Source organism: Camponotus floridanus, unplaced genomic scaffold (genome assembly GCF_003227725.1).
Source record: "Camponotus floridanus strain SB8 unplaced genomic scaffold, Cflo_v7.5 scaffold4, whole genome shotgun sequence".
In the NCBI taxonomy this organism is placed as follows: Eukaryota; Metazoa; Arthropoda; class Insecta; order Hymenoptera; family Formicidae; genus Camponotus; species Camponotus floridanus.
In genome coordinates this window covers 3,701,381-3,718,789 of record NW_020229547.1, presented here as the reverse complement: position 1 = coordinate 3,718,789, position 17,409 = coordinate 3,701,381, and the positions used below count along the sequence as shown (strand labels likewise).

Sequence of the window (17,409 nt, the reverse complement as noted above, 5' to 3'; positions counted from 1 at the left end):
TTAAGATTATTGATTTTTCAAGAAAGTTAAAATATGTATATTTTTCAATTAGAGAGAGAAAGATAAGAAGAATCTCTATATTATATACAAATTAAAAAATTAATCTCTATATTATATACAAATTAAAAAAATTTTGTAGAATAAATAACATTTATATTAACAAATTTAAAAACAATTAATGCAATAAACAAAATAAACAATATAATTTAAATAAGCATACATAATTAAATAAATATACATAATTTAAATAAACAATATAAAATTTTAAACAATTATTTAGCTATATAAAACTTTGCATACAGCATATTTATGCAATTTTTTGATTGTATGCGTGTAAGTCGCATTTACATTATTGTATGCAATTGTCTCTTCTAAAGACAATTGTATAGATGTTTTTTTAGAAAGTAAACCAATGACACATAGTAATGACATATAGTAATAATAATTTTAAATTATATTATACAAATTATATTAAATATTTATATTATATTTTATTTGTATAATATTATATTTGAAACAATTATGCAGTATTAGATAAAAATGGTTAAAAATGAAAAAGAAATTGATAATAAAAATTGTCCATAAAATCGTGACAAGACACTACAAGATGAGATTTTTATTACAAAGATTCACTTAAAATCAAAACAAAATTTAAATTTTACGAAAATTTTCAATATCAATACAATATATTTACGAATCTTGTCTTGAACTTGCGCAATTCTAGTATAATATTATCTTTCTAATATCGCGCGCGCTGAAAAAAATGTTTCTCGTGGATAAATTCAATATGTAATAATCTCAGCAAAATAATATATATATTATATATTATACAGTACATATATAGATGTCGTTAAATAGTATAAATATTGTAATGGTCTGTACCGTACGTGTACATATAACAGAGCAATAAAATACCTGTATATGATTTTGTATCAAAAAGTTGGAGATAAATCGCCGTGATGTCTATATATACAGTCTACGAGATCCGATAAGAAGTAAATTATAGCAACAAGGTGAAGGATAATCGCGCGTGACAAGGACTTAAGGCTTAAAAAAGCCAATATAATTCAGCTGCCGTGCATATTACAACTGCGATTCGAGTTGCGTCACTCCGTCGCCCCGAGTCGCGGATTCCTTCCGTGTTCGATCTTAATTAACCGCGACGCTTAATCGGAATAATTAATCGGACGCTTTCCACGGTTGTAATGCGACGACAGTCGTCGCGAAAGTCGATATTAGCTGCCTTGGCAGCTGGAAACTGTGCCTGCTGTATACGCGCCAGGAATACGAGTAAGTCGTTTACCGTTACCGTTAATCGATGTCTCCGAGCATTTACGTTTTACTCTTACTAATCCTCAACGAAAGTCCGCGCGGAATCCACCACGGACGGATATAAACGCTCGGCCGTGTCGGCAATTACCGCGGCTCGTTTTATCGCGCCGAGAGTCGGTGTAGTTCGCGTTTTAAGAATCGCAACCGGTCGCTCGTATCGCGGGAAGATGCAGTTATTGCTCGCGGACGTATTCCAGGATCTATGTCACAGGTTTCGAGAGAGGAAGAAAAAAAAAGGGGGACTCTCTCGAAGCTTTCGGGTGGGCCGTAAATCACCCGAACCGGCTCGCTCCAAAGCGGACAACACGAATCCGCACTTCGCGCGATCGTCTTTTATAACACAATGTAAAGGACGTACATATCTGGCTATTGTGACTCGATAATGTATTGTAATCTATTCGTAAGCCAAACGTTATGACATTCATTTGGATGCAAAAAGGAAGCCGCGGTCGATTTTATCTACCCAGAAGAGATGCTTATCCTTGATCTGATAATCTGTGGGATGCAGCGATTTATAAAATGACATAATAAAGGAAATAGAAAAATAGAGTTATTAATTACAGAACAAACTTAGAAATTAATCTCTCAAGTAGTCGAAAAATAAATTTTTGAAATCAGTTAAAAGAATCAAGAGAGGAATTAGAGAGATTTATTTATTTCTTGCCTTTCATTGAAAAGCGTTTTACATAAAATGTATATTGCAGACTTTATAATACGCTTAACTTATATACTGTTTTTTACCTTAAATAATTTCAATTACTTTTAGATTGTCATTAATTTTTTTTTATTCTCTTTTCTTAAAATTTTTTTATTCAACTAATTTCTTCTCCCTTTTCTCCTAAAATTTGATTCGTTCTTTTATTATTCCTCGCATCTTCTGTACAATTTATTTGCTAAATGTTCTAATGTTTCTACTTCATCAAGAGACGAGTTTTCCTTTTTAATAAAATCGAAATTAAGTCTTTTCGATCATGTGTATTTCATTATTATTACAAAATAATTATTTTTTTCGAGAAATACTTTTGTTGCTCTTTTAATAAAATAATTAGCAAGATTTATAATGCATGTAAAGACTTTTGCAGCTGATTTAATAAATTCTTTCAGGTTCTTCTCGAGATTTCAATCACACAAGAATGTTCTTTTAGGAGACACCCATATACTTTGTCATGCACCTAATGTTTTCCATTTCTCTTTTCGCATCCTACAATAGCTTTGAAAGTAAAAGGAAAATCGCGCGGACGCAACCCTATCTAATGCGAGCGTGGCGCGTGACGTTTTACCGCTAATTTGGAGAAAGTATAGACATAATAGTCGTCATTATCGACGCTGAATGGACACTCAGCCGGCGTATATATGTATGTACATGCGAGACACGTGCATCTTACGTTAATCGACTTTGAACTAACACTCTGCGCATACCTCATTAAGACATTCGTTGGCTGCGACTTTAAACAATCTCACTGACAAGCCTCAAGAAGATGTAGATAAAATTATATATGTATAAGGAACAGGTGATTGTTACAAAGTTATAAATCATACAAATATTAAATTTAATTTCAAGTTTTCATCATTATTTTTAGAGGAGACGAAAATTTATAAAATTTTATTAAATTGCAATTAATATTTATAGATACATATTTTTCGTATAATTAAGTTTCTTATATTTGAATAAATATATGTTCCAGCTTAAATAAAATATTCGAAATTATAAACTGAATATACAATAACATACACATTGTCAGTGAATTTTTTAGATTATCTTATCATTGTCAATTCTCAGAAAAATGTAGACAAAATTATAAATTAATAAAATTGAATTGCAATTAATATTTATAAATATTTTTCTTAATCCACACAATTTTTTCTTCGTAATTCATACAATTTTTTATATATTCAAATAGATATTTACATAAATCTACACTTTCCTCGTTTAAATAAAAAATATTATAAATTGCGCAAAGGTACATCTAAGTTATTGTCAGTGAAAGAATATTTTTACATATAAATCAAGTATCAAGTTCCAAGTATATACAAGATATGTATCTACAAATTGCAAACAGAAAGATGCGTTAAACGCGACGTTGAATATAGGACAATGGATAGAACATACATGTATATCGAAGATGTTTGCTGACTTTCGTTCCTGGTTAGATGTAACGTTAATATGGCACTTCCTTCAGCCTTATACACGCTCGATGATTATGGAGGCAGTGAAAGTATCGAGGGAAGTGCCTGATGTGACGATTCGTAAGTGCATTAATAACTAGCGAACATCGTGTAATTAATAGACGCAAATTCCAGGGAAAATTCGCTCGAAAAATCGCACGCGCGGAAAGAGTAGTTTACATGAAATTTTTCTTTCCCAACATGTGACACACTTTTAGTCGATCTTCGGATCCCCAAAGTAATAAAAACCTTTATGTATATTTTTATGCGTACACGTCCGGCATATTTGGAAATTTTGTCGAGTCGCTGGTTGAATTTTTCTCATCCGAGAGAAAGCTCGCGCGGTACCTTGGTGAAACCTTTCGACCACACGCGGAACAACGTTGCAATTCATCCTTATTTTCACGTTTTGTATGTCATATCACTGTCCGTTTCGTATGGCAGCGCATTATTCATCGGCACGAAATCTATTGCGAAGCCCACTGTATCGCACAATCCCCTACTGACTGCTGTCAAATATTATCGCTCTAGGCATCTCTCGAATATGATTAATTTTATTGTAGGTGAAAAGTCGATTGACAAGTCGCAAATACGTATATACTTTCGATGTATACACGAAATACAATAAATAATTAATTTCCCAGATATTTTCATTAATTATAGATTAATCCTTCATTAAAAGTACATCTATGCGTCCAGATAAAAATTGAAAAAGTCATAAGAAAAGAATGATGTCGGCAATATTTAATAGGAAAGAAAATAATTAATTAAGAATAATTAATTCTTAAGAATAAATAGAAAATAATTATTAAGAATAATTGATTCTTTTTTTACGCGATACATCTCTTTCACAGATTTATATTTATAATCAAAGGGTTAAAAGAGTGCTTCGAGTGCGTTCAAAAGGGGTCGTCGAAAAGCATGCTATCCGCGATCTGAGATCTATCTCGTGTCATCTACCTAGACCTCACATATTTTCTTGCGCGTTGACGTAGCCGCTCTTCCCGCATTTAGATACACACGTCGTCGAGTGTGTATCGAGATCGAGGCCGATGGAAAAGTCGACGGATCTCTCTTAAGAAGGTCGATGGGTGAACGCCATGAAAAGACTTGGGAGTGAAGAAAGAAAGAAAGAAATGAAAGAGAGGAATTATAATCACGCGTAAGGTAAACCACGTAAGGTAGCGCGCAAACAGTGTGCCTCGCGTGTATGTATCTAATAGTTTTATCTTCACGACACGTGAACATGTCTATATATACATATATACATACATGATTGTATATATTAGAGCCGAAAAAACTATTTTCTTTTTAATAGTTTGATATAATAGTTTTGATATAATATAATATTAAAAATATATACTATTCTAATATTTTTGTTTTTTATCCTTTTTCGAGAATATCTTTAATGAATTGATGACATTTTTGCGGCAAATTATTATATATCAAACACTATATGATTCGGAATTTTCAATTAGATGTATAAAGATACAGAAATTTTTATTATACTGAAAATTACCAGAATTATATAATCCATATCATTTTTAGTATTATTTTTTATCGTAATAATCTCCGTTTCTTATTTTAAAATTAATTCACTAAAATTACTACGAAAAAAATATAAATACTTTTTTGTTATTATAATAAAACTAATATATTAATACTAATTAAAGTAGATTTTTAAAATTTACAGACTGTGTTCTTATAGAGACAATTCATTCAACTTCAATTTTGATTTGTTTTTGGCGAATTTATTTAATTAAAAAATAGTAATTACATAATCATATAACCAATTAAAATACGATCTACATTTAAATAATAATGATTAATTCAAATATCATTTAAAAAATCAAAAATAATGAAAAAATAACTCTAGCAATAATCAAAACATAAATATAGATGTTAAATAAAAAAAAAATAAAATAAAAAAGAGGCTTATTTTTCTTCAAAAAAAAAACGTATTTTATAAAAAATATTTTGTTTCTTTTTTCTATTCACATCTCTAATATGCACATGTGTCTATATCCTCGAGAGATATCGATAGTTGACACGACGAGATTAGATCCTGGACGCGCGATCCATTTTTTGTTCACTATAGAAATCTCACGTCGCCATTTAGAGCAGCTTGCCCGCGTGTCGTGTCATATCCGTATTAAAATTGACGGCGGAATTGAAAGGAAGAGAAGAAAAATAATGCTTAACGCTGCATTATTGAAAAGGTGCATCCTAATAGCAAGAGCACTTTAAATTTATCTTCATCTTGTTATGCCACAACGATTTTCCTCGATCAAACATCGTCTCTCCGTGCGATTGTCCACGTCTCGCGTGTTCGTCACTCCTGTTTGAATCTCGCATCACGAACATCTGGGCTACTTGCCCAGACAAGCGTAATTTCATTATTCGCGGCTCTGCTCATTAGTCGCGGAAATAGTTGGACGCGATTACGGATCGGCTCTCTAGATTCGTCTGAATTACGAGCAAGCACGGCAAGACTTCTTCTGTGCATATTTATGGAGAGAGAGAAAGAGAGAGAGCCGGAAGACGATAATATCGACATCTTATAATTCGTAGTTTTTTTTTTGAGATATCAGAGAAAAAAGGGAATTTCCGAAACGGAGCCTCGGAGAACAATAGAGCGGTGTATAACAATGGCGTAAGTATTCTGAAGGTGTATCGAGTATGCGATCATTCGCTCTCCGTATCGACTACGACGGCCGATCTCAATCTCTGATCGTGATCGTTTGCTACAGGGGATAAAAGTGACCTACTTTAACACCTCGCGTATGTATCGCGGCAACGCCGATGGATATAATTTCTCGTGGCAATAGGGTGTCCCATGTCATGTCCCGAGGAAATTTGTTTGCCATTTCGTGTATGTACGCACACGCATATACTACACGCATATGCGCTGAATTGCTATGAGTATCTTAATTAATATCGTAATAATATACTGATGTTGCTAAGATTGATAAAAATTTGTTCATCAAAGTAATATTTTATATATGTGTATTTTATATATGAACCACACAAGATTGACTGAAGAAGTTTAATGAGTAGAAAAAACCACTGTAAATTCCAGTTTTTATTATCCTAGCCTTTCCCATGGAATAAACTGGTAAAAACTACAAAAATAACTAATATGTGTAATTAAAATATATTTATATAGCTTCATGCAAAATATATTATACAATATATTATACAAATATATTATACAATAAAATATATTTATATATCTTCATGCAAAAGATATTTTTTATTTAATTAATAAATCATGTTAATCGAATAAAATTACTATAGTTTCAAAAAATAAAACCGATATAATAAAATCTTTTTTAATTCAAATTAATGTGTGAAATTTTTAAAACTTTAGATATAAATGTCACTAAATTTTATATATTAATTTAATTTAATAAGAAAAATATGTAATGATAACAATTGAAATTTTTTATCAATATAGATTCGCATTTTACTTTTCAACATTTGCTCAGAAAAAGCTAACTTATTTACTATACTTGATTTATTACGGATTTTATTTTCGACAAAACTTAAATTAGAAAACATTCTTAATTGCAAAATATTGATAAAAAGATTTTCCATTTATTTTAATGTTTTTAATAGAAAAAAACAGCTTTTATTGATTTTCTTCAGAAAATAACAGTTTTTATCACTGCTATAGATTTTATCCAAAAAGTATAGAATTTGTTTGATATAAAAAAATAATAATATATTCGCATAATATAATAATTTCTCGTGCGAAATGCATAAAAATGTTAGTTTCCTAGTTTTTAAAAAATCAGAAATAATTAATTTAATTTTCTTCTTATTTTTTCTATTTTTCCAATTTTATTTTTATTTGTATATTGTTTTATTTGTATTTGTATTTTTATTTTATTTGTATTTCTATTTTATTTGTATTTCTATTTTTCCAATTTTATTTTTATTTGTATTTGTATATTTGTATATTGTTTCTATTTTTCCAATTTTATTTTTATTTGTATATATTTAATTTAATTTTCTTCTTATTTTCGTTTGTGTAATGGACTTTCCTGTACCTCGCGCTAAATAAAAATAAACTAAAAAAAATTATAAATTGCAAAGAAACACTTTTCTAATAATTATCTAGGAGAAATGTAAATCTGACCGTAATATAAGGTATGCGGATAGATACTTGTTATATTATTATTTGAAAGGGTTCATTAACATCAAACGGAACGATATATTACATCTACTGCAGGTGAATTTTCGCAAGAGAGGCGCGGCAAAGATCGGGCCACCTAGAAATCGACTTTCAATCGGCACACATTTCTCGTTCGCCGCCTATATGTTTCGGAGGATTTAATAGTCGAAACGCTAATCATTTTCCATGATTTGAGCTTAATCTTGAATCGGCACAATAACGCGTTTTGAGCGTTTTTCCCGCAGATATACCGTTATAAGTTCGTTCGAATTTACCGGTTCTTTATACGCAAATGATATATTTCGTAAGAAATCTCAAATTTTACAATCCCATATAAATAATCATTAAAGTGAAACAACCGAGTTCTGGCATTTCGATCTTTTAATTAATTACGTCGAAAGAAATCATTTATTAAAATTAATGAAATGCAGCGCCATTTCCAGGTGATCCCAATGGTAAATGTTTCCGGCTACTAAATTTTATTGCACTCGATTTTCGTCGAGACAGAGTGGACCACCTCGAAACCGCGTTAACGAGTCGAGTTGCGCGATTGACATACATTTGTATCTTCGTGGGGCATTTTATTCCAATTAAACGCTCGTTCGTTATCTATTGAAAAATTAACTATCTAGCCCGTATAATTACACGAATGGAAAGTATACATAAAACATTATTATAAAATAGAGAGATAAATAGAATGGAAAATATAAAGTATTTCAGTTACATCCGCAGATTTATTTATTTTTTATATAGAATCGGTTAATTTTGCGTGATATTTTTTTCATGTCTTAAGGACTATTTGAAAAGTATACAATCAGACAATTTTCGAGATGAAATTTATGACATAAATTTTTCATTAGCAAGAATTTAGGAGTCCGATCTTTTTTATTAAAAAATAATTTTTTATATTTCTATTTTTATATTAATATATTTTACATTAAAATTGAAATATGACGTATATATATTATCAGATTAATACTAAATTAATATTAAAATAAAATTAATATTAAATTTTTCAGCCTTATTTGAGTAAATGTATTTCAAAGTATTTTGTACAACTCATTGCATGCGCAATTTAGTCCGATAACCTTATATTTAACCTTTTTTTAAATCTTCGAATAATTAAGATGAGGGATCAGTAGATCCGAATATTTAACGTTTTTCGTGGAATTAGCACGGTATAAAACATCGTCCTTTATGCATCGTTGTACGTCGCTAATGAAGTTGCTTTCACGGAAGTTCCTGCCTACCTGGTAACGCGCATTAATTCCAATTTATTTATAATTACAATCGCAGAAAATTATGGCCGTCTTAAAGAAAAATTTTATAGCACATTAATGTTGTACGCATGCGACGATGCAACAAACAAATATAATGCTAACATGTGATAAATATTCTACAGGAGAATCCCCTCTCGTTTTCTATTATCCCTAAATCTGCCTTGGCAAAATTGCTCTACTGTTAACGGATGTAAAAAAGTAGATACGTACAAAGGAATAGATATGTATAATTACAAATTCACTACGATAATATTTTCGATATATCATAAAAAGGTTGATTTTCACGATGACAATAAACGCATTTGTGGGGCACGTTTGCGGTCAAGCACATGTTACAGATAACACAAATTATAAAAATTATCAAGTAATTAGAGTAAGATAAGTAACTTATCATTTTTGAGAGTGAATCACTTATGAAATTTTATTTGGATATTCGTCGATGCCGTTGTCACGGATGGATTCTGTCGTTCGTTGACTAAATGAGCGTATAGACACGTCTGACCTCCTCCCTATCTTTTCTGGAGGCTTGATCCTATTTAAGATCTATCCGCTACTGTTATTTGGCACAATGGGGATATTATTATTTACTAGAGGGATCTTGAGGGATCACTCTACGGCTTTGTGCTCGTCGGTGCCGTTTTTTAGGTCAATCGGAAGGCCAATCGGAAGCCAGCATGCAGTGCACGCGAATACCTCCACCGGCACTGATTTGGTTAGCGAGCGATCTTTCAGGGATCCTCCATAGCAATCGGCATTGCATCCATCGAGCGAGATACCAACATGCTCTGGAGTCACATATCACTGTGTTAAGAAGCAGCATTAGGTGTGAGGTCCGAATAGCTCAGTGGTCTAGAGCAGTTGCCCGGAAAGCGAAAGACTCGGGTTCGAGTGCCCATCCAGCCACTTGCATCTCACATATTTTTCTAGTCCACAAATATTGTTTTCTAACAATTACTCGTTGGGCTGAAGAGTGTGCGAATGCTCTCTTCACGGGATATGCCGTTGCTATGGATGAATTCTGTCGCTCGTTGAAAAAAATGGACGTATAGACATGTCAGACTTGGTATCTCGTTCGATGGATGCAATGTCGATTGCCATGGAGGATCCCTGAAAGGTCGCTCGCTGACCAAATAAGTGCCGGTGGAGGTATTCGCGTGTACTGCATGCTGGCTTCTGACTGGCCTTCCGTAAGAAACGGCACCGACGAACACAACATCGTAGAATGACCTCATCCCTCAAGATCCCTCTAGTAAATAATAATATCCCACTTTTTTACATGAATATTTATTTATTTCACCGATTGTGCCGCCATTATTGTAGGATGACTCTAAAATAGGTCGTTCAATTTCGCAGGTAGACAAGCAGAAGGCGCAAACAGGTAGAAATGCAATCAAATCGCGATTACCCATCGTGAATTAGCTTTATCTCGTGAAAACGATAGCAAATAACGTTTCGTCATTAGCGTGTAACAGCAGATTTCTCATGCTCTGCATTCGTTTATTCGGAGTGAGCATCAGCGGCTCGTTAATCGACGTGGCTTTCGCGCTCGTGTTTCGAGAAAGCGCATACAAATGGCGTATTAATACACCACATTTCGTTTCGAGTTTCCGAGACGATTATCCCTTGATTTTTGGGTCGGATATATGCGGGACAGATCTGTTATGGCCCGGGGACCGTGACGACGAAACGCTCTAACAGACTCGGATTCTCTCCGAGAAAAGAGATCCAAATCCATCGCGAACAAAAGCGTCTCTAATTTGTTCTGAACTGGCACACACACTCACACACACACTCACACACTTGGAAACTAGAACGAAATAGCGATGCGCCCAAGTGAATGCATCTCTGAACTATCTCTATATCTATTTTGCTGCAACGTGAAATAATTGATTGCATCTCGCTACCACCGACGATGTTAACATGACGATGGCTTTCGACGAAAGTGAAATCACGAGAGAGAATCAGTCTACTTTTAGACTTGAAATTTTTACATCTGAGAGAGCCCTATTATAGCATGAAGATTCGATTCGTTACACAAGGTACTTTTTATTAATCTTCCAATGGCGACTAAATAGGTTCCGACAAAAAGTGATTTTTAAATTAGATTGAAAAATTTGTGCACACAAAATCTTGCGATTCTCGTGAAAAGATCTAACAATTTTATGTGTGAAATTATAGTGATATATAGTGAAACAAGAAAGCATTAAATTTTTTATTTTTTTTTAATATAGTTAAATCATGCAAGATTTATGAAGTAAATTTTACAAATAAAATATGAAGAGCATACATTAATAAAAAATAATATATAATAAAAGCATATATTAATAATAAATAATTTTTAATATAATTAAATCATGCAAGATTTATGAAGTAAATTTTACAAATAAAATATAATAAAAGCATATATTAATAAAAAATGCATAAAAAATTGACGTACTACTATTCGACGATTAATTATTCGACCAGCGGTTTTATGTTATGTTAGCAAAAATAATTATTTTTAAAAATGATTACAATGTAATAACATATGAAAATAGAGCGATAAAGATTCTAAAATTTGAATTGCATTAGATTCAAGGCAAGACAATATTCGTAAAAATATTGTATAAATATTGAAAACTTTCAAAAATCTCGTCTTGAATAAATTTTTGTAGCAAAAATCTCGTCTTGTACTGTCTTGTCTTGATTTTATTAATAATTTTATCTAACTTGAATAACTGATTAAAATAATATATAATATACAAGTTTTATAATATAATATAATATAATATAAATATAATATAATTAATATAATAAATATAATATAATTAATAAAAATTATAATATAATATAATTTAAGATAAAATTTATTACACATCTATGTGTCATTCGTTTACTTCCCAAAATATACGAGTATATGTTATCTTTATATGAAAAGACAATGTTACATACAGAGGTGCCAGAATGATGCAGCTCACATGCATATAAGCAGAGAATCGCATATATGTATTGTATGTAAAATTTTGTATAGCTAAATAATTTTATAAAATTTTATTATTTTTTATTTTGTTTATTATATCAATTGTTTGAGAACTTGTTAATATAAATGTTTTTATTTATTAAATGAAATTTTTTAAGTTCATATATAATGTAATATCTCTCTTTTTTTATCTACAAATCTACAAATCTTCTAATTTACAAATATTTATCTACAAATCTTCTAATTTACAAATATGTATAATATGTATAAATATTTCAGCTTCTTTTAAAAATCAATAATCTTGACAAGACCAACAATCTCTCTCTCTCTCTCTCTCTCTCTCTCTCTCTCTCTCTCCCCCCTCTCCCCCTCTCCCCCTCCCCCCCTCTCTCTCGACAATCTTAGTTTGTGTACTGTCTTGACAATTACAATAAAATCTTGTCTTCATCTTATGTTGAATTTCGAGATAAAAGAAGACAATATCAAGATTAAGTTGGTATCTTATGCAACTTTATCCAAAATAAGTTTTTTCACTTTCTGAGTAAAATGTTTTAATCAGAAAATGGATTTCTAATTTCAATCCAGTCAATCGATAGAGGGTGAGAAGACTAGGATACCTAAGATATGTGGAGACGCTGTCGACACAAGGTAGAACGCACGTGTTTAGGAAGCGCGCGCGAGACTAATCAGTGAAAGTGGCGCGTTCGATCACGGCAAGTGGTTACGGTTATTTTAAGAAGGAATCGGCTTGACCCAATTCACACGGGGGATTCCGCCACAGGCGGACTAATCGCCTTTCGGATAGCATTCGTGATCGCGAAAAGCAGCGGAGGAAAAACTGTCTCATTCTTTATTAGAATTTTTTTTTAAGTAAATTACGTTTTTCTCCCGTCTTTTATCAGAGCACAACAATGCATTCCCATCACTCAATAATAATCTCTTCTATTAGAATTCGCGGTTTGATCCAGAAAAAAGGATCAATAAAATCAAGTTGCAATTTTTTTTTCTTCCACTTCTTTTTCCGCTAACTCAGACAAATATCAAAGACTTCGTAAAGATGTCTAAAATATATTATAATTCTTTCGCATCTTTTTCACTTTTCCATTATATTATATAACATTTGTAAAAAACAGTATGATACCAAAATCATATAAATGTATAAACAGAAGCAAGACTATCTTTCGTGAGTAAAAGAACATTACATTATCGATTAGATATATTAATATTTAATAGTTAAAATTTATTTTTATTTATGTGTTTCGGTAAATTAATGAGAAAGGTTATTAAATTTCGCTAGAGTATGCATTAATATCTTTTTTTCATTGAAATCAATGAATCTTTAGCAAAGCCAGAATTTGCAAATTACTATAATAAATATATATCCTTGATTTTCTTTCTGCAATATATAAAGAAATTTTAATTAGAGTTTCTGCTCTCGTACAAGAAAGATAAAAACGATGCAAAATGAGATATTAACATCTGTGGGGAATCTAAGGATATTTATATTCCAAACTATATTCGCTTATAATTCGATCGCACGGTATCGAAACTTTCTAATAATATTAACCTGCGGCTATTGATTATATTGTTTTCAATCTAGCGCGCTCGCCTACTTCTGGAAGCGGCGATAATTCTTGTATTAGCAGTCGGATAATGCTCGTTACTGATCGATCATCTATTCCGGAGACTAATTTCATCCGCACGGATGCAAGTATATTAACGCTTAAAATTGCTTTCGCGCCAGGCGCGGTGTGAGACTTTCTATCGATACCGCGAGATTAAAACTTTCCAATCTTTTACACGTTTCAGATCATCGCGTGATTCATTGTAAACGATCGTGAATTATTTCACGAAGCTCGTCTTTACTTTACAAATGAGCGAATGTCGGTTAATTTCATTTTTTCTTCTTTTTTAAATAATTCACGATAATTTGCTACTTTATTACTTTATTATTTTAATGTATGAGAATTAGAGATATCATACGTTAAGTTATGATAGCATCTCCAAGTACTATTATTACTCATTGTTGCGCGGATTTATTGGAACCTTAGAGTCGCGCGAGATCCCAAGAGAGACTTGATATTATCTTGTCTTATCTCAAAAATTCGAGACAAGATCAAGACAAAATTTTTAATTAATTATCAAAATTAAGATTGCCAAGATTATTGATCTTATCAAAATAATTTATTTGTAAAATTTGTAAACTTTATAAATTAAATGAGAGAAAAAGCCACTATATTATATTCGAACTAATATATTTATATATTAAAAAAATTTATTTAATATATAAAAACATTTATACTAAAACAAATTTTAAACAATTAATACAATAAACAAAATAAACAATATAAAATTTTGCATGTAATAAACGAATAACAGTAATAATAGTAATAATTATTTTGAATTATATTAAAAAAATAATGTTAAATATGAAATATTATTTTAAATAATTATTAAGTATTAGAGGTAAAAATTGTCAATAAAATCAAGGAAAGACAAGACGAGATTTTTGTTGCAAAGATTCACTCAAGACGAGATTAAAGTTTTCAAAAATTTTTAATATTTTATTTACTATTTTTACAAATATTGTTTTATACTACACATTACGACACCTGTCACCTTTAAATCCGCAAGGAGATTTGTAACTGGTTTCGACTCTATCGACGCGCAATCGCACATCAAGTACTCGTCATTTCGAGAATCGACTCACCAATTTCGTAGCTGATCGTTCCTCACAGGGCAGCCGTCTGTATCGTAGGGCACTCAATCGATCGTTATTCCTGGCCCATCTTCCCCGTCGATCGTTCTTACGAACACGCGATCGTATTTACACATTCGGAGACGATCTGACGCACGATACACATGACACGATCAGATGCAACCGCAATATCGGACCGTCAGGCACATGGATCGTGAAACAAACTTATTAATTAATTAATCTGAAAAGGCAAGAGAAGCAGAAATCCAGCGTCGCTCTTCGAGATCGATTGCTGTACCTTTCGCGCGATCGAAACCAAAACCTCGAAACCCCGATTTATTTCGATACTATTCGCGGCCGCGTGATACGCGCATATCGAGAGATCCACGCGCACTTCCTCGGCGTGCACGCGGTTCGACTACCGGTCGCGTTTTGCGGATCGCCTCATTGCGTCCAGCGTGGACGAGGAAGCCGAGAAGGAAGGTGGTAGTAGGGAGCCACCACACTCGGTCTCGGCCTCGTGCCGCGCAACAACCACGTGTCGTCTCCCGCCAGGATTCCACGAGATGGATGGATCCCCGGCCCCGGAGCCGCGCCGGATGCGATTGGACACGAACGACGAGTGAGGAACCGTCATCACGGTCGTCCCCGTCGTGGGAGAGAAACTTTTCACGCACTTTTCCACGCAGACAAATTTCCCTGACAGCCGTAGCGATTTCTTGGGACGCGCGGTAGCGGGATTTCGAATCGCGAATTAGTACATTGACGATAAGGATTTTGACATTTGCATCGAAATCCCCGCGTTTCTCTCCGATTAGCCGTCGCGTATAAGTCTATAATATACGAAAATTGGAATATCATTATGTACAGGTTGATACCCCGAGGAAAGTTTCGCGTGCCACTTTGGCTACCATTAAATTAGACTGTAATCGCATCGACGAGGGAGCGGATGACAGGATAATACTGATAATACCGGCCGTAATGACGGACCTCTGATGACAAGACAAACAAATTTATTTAAGCGAAAGAAAAAAAGATGCTACTTTTCTGAAGCCGTCCGCTTCTCCAGCCATTTTACGTAACGAAGTGAAAATGAGCTTTCCCTCTGTTCTCGACACCATTCAGCACCGACACTGTCATCTTCGCGGATCTCGCATCGCGTATGAAAAATTCATATTTATTGTTGCAAGAACGCGCCATCCTATTTCTCTCACCGAAGTAGAGTTGCACGAGATATCGAGATTAATCTTGATCTTAATTTTCTTTTCTTGTCTCGAAATTCGAGACGAGATCAAAACAATATTTTTAATTAGTTATCAATAAAATAGTAACAAGACAAATATTGTCGAGATTATTGGTTTAAATAATACTAAAATATGTATGTTTATCAATTAAATGAGAAAAAAATCACTATATTATATGTAAACTTAAAAAATTTTATTTAATAAATAAAAATACATTAACGATTATATGCAACTATTTTTACATAAAAATAATATATGTATATGAGAGAAATAAACGAATATTTGAGAGAAGTAAACGAATGAGACATATAAATAATAACAATTTTAAATTATATTTTAATTATATTTTAAAGATTATATTAAATATATTATTTTAAATAATCAATCATTATTGGATAAAAATTATTAATAAGTTAGAAACAAGATAATATATACAAGATAAGATTTCTGCTCCGAAGATCACACTCAAGATCAAGACATGATTTAATTTTTCATATCAATACAATATTTTTACAATATTATCTTGTCTTAAGTCTTGTCTTTGAGTACCAACCCTACATCGAAGGCTCTCCAATGAAAAAAAAACCAATCATCCATTAGTAAAACTCTATCGGATACTTGCATCAACCACCATGTGTCAGACGATTAATCAGCTAGGAAAAACTATCAATATTATCAATAAAAAAGAACGCGAGATAATGAAGTGCTGCAGGACTTTTTTTTCGATGTCGAGTATCACCGACGATAAAACCGCTATTGAATTCCTTTCGCTCGCCTCGTCGTCGAAATCAGTTCAAGCAGCGTCGCGAACAAGGAGAGGAGTCAACCGCGACGGGGGGAGGAGGGGAGGGAGGCAAGAGATAATGAACGTATTTACGTATATATACCTGTAGAGGTGTATATGCGCGTAATTGCCAGCCGGTATCGCCGTCCCTCTCGCTTTTGGACGAAGTGGGTCGTCCTCCTCGAGAGAACAGTCGGCGAGGGGCCGACGGCCGACTCTGCCGCGGCCTTCTCTCTTATGTTAGTGTCTGTCGACCGCCACTCTACTTCCGCATCAATCGTTTTCCGCGAGTCCCGCCACGGACGGCTCTCTTTAACTTAACGGGGAAAAACGTCGGCAATAAAACCGCGACATGTCTCTTTTTTTTCGATCGAATCGTGAGGCGGCACATCCGGATTGGCAAATTGCACACTTTTTGTAAAAAAAATTCATGTCGATGATAAAAATCGATATTTTCTAAAAAAAACCAGCATAAATCAATTTTTTCCTTTATTAAAAATAGTAAAATAAAATTATAAAATATTAAAAATATAAAAATATTAAATATAACCAATATTAAATATTTAAAATATTAAAATATTAAAATAAAATTAAATAAATATGTTTTTTCCAATCATTTTTTTGTTAATTGAGTATTTTCTCATTTATTTTATCTAAAAAAATTCCATATTAGATTAGGAATCAATGTAGTTTAAAAATGTAGTTAATTTTTTTGTTCATCGAATGGTAAACGCTAATAAAATCTATATTGATAAAAATTTTTGATTAA

General features: G+C 32.5%; 1 protein-coding gene across 1 annotated transcript in view; it reads right to left on the bottom strand.

Moving 5' to 3' along the window:
- The window catches only part of LOC105259581 (serine proteinase stubble), a 43,969-nt gene extending 29,132 nt beyond the window's left edge, over positions 1 to 14,837 (bottom strand). Inside the window, exon 1 of the mRNA XM_025411411.1 lies at positions 14,625 to 14,837. The gene's annotated coding sequence lies outside the window, so the exon portion shown is untranslated. The remainder of the gene's footprint in view (positions 1 to 14,624) is intronic.
- Between the last annotated feature and the right edge of the window lie 2,572 nt (positions 14,838 to 17,409).